The following is a 763-nucleotide window of genomic DNA, read 5'->3' as shown; positions in this document are numbered from 1 at the left end:
ACCTCTTCCCTCTTGCCAAAAGCCACCCCAGCCGTCCTGCCTTACGTGTCTTCCTCCCTTGCAGGAAGGGCTAGCCAAATTGCCTTGAACAGCAATGGGCAAGAAACTCCTAAGAAATTAGGGGAAGGAGAGGACAGAGGCGGATGTGTTGATTTCTGAACACCATCTTTCAATGAAGCAGTTCTCCATAGGCCTTGAAACTCCTGTGCTGCCCACATAAAAAGCAGTCTCGAATGACTTGCACTTCTGGATACCATCCCAGAGAATAACCAAAACACCAGGCTAGACCAAAACCTATAGTTCTGGGTACACCTTTGCCCACCCTTTGCCCACCCTGCTGCCCAACTTCAGAAGTAAATTACTCCTTTCGTTCTCTTCTTTTCAAAGTACTACAGCAGTATGAAAAGATACAAACAAACAAGATATGACAGCCGCCGTTTATGTCTAATTAAAAACTACAAGCTCATTAACTTAAGAAGAAACGAGGCAGCAACGTCACTGGAGGAAAGCAGCTTTCATTGCTGAGCTGCAATAAGCTTCCCCGACCAGGACCAACGGGGAGAGATATCAACGCTCCCACACCGTGCCAGCAAACCGTCTCTGGGAAAAACCACTTTGACAAGACCGTGTGGGCCAGATGGCTCCCAGGTATTTTTGCAGAGAGGCCTCATTTCTGCTGTCCCCTGCACCGGGGCTCTGCCAACCCACACGGCGCTGCCGGAGCCCAGGATGGGCTTGGATCCGTATCACCTTGGAGGAATCC

Source organism: Cariama cristata, unplaced genomic scaffold (assembly GCF_000690535.1).
Source record: "Cariama cristata isolate BGI_N322 unplaced genomic scaffold, ASM69053v1 scaffold5206, whole genome shotgun sequence".
NCBI classification, from domain to species: Eukaryota; Metazoa; Chordata; class Aves; order Cariamiformes; family Cariamidae; genus Cariama; species Cariama cristata.
The sequence above is the reverse complement of the archived record's forward strand: the minus strand, read 5'-3'. Positions refer to the sequence as shown.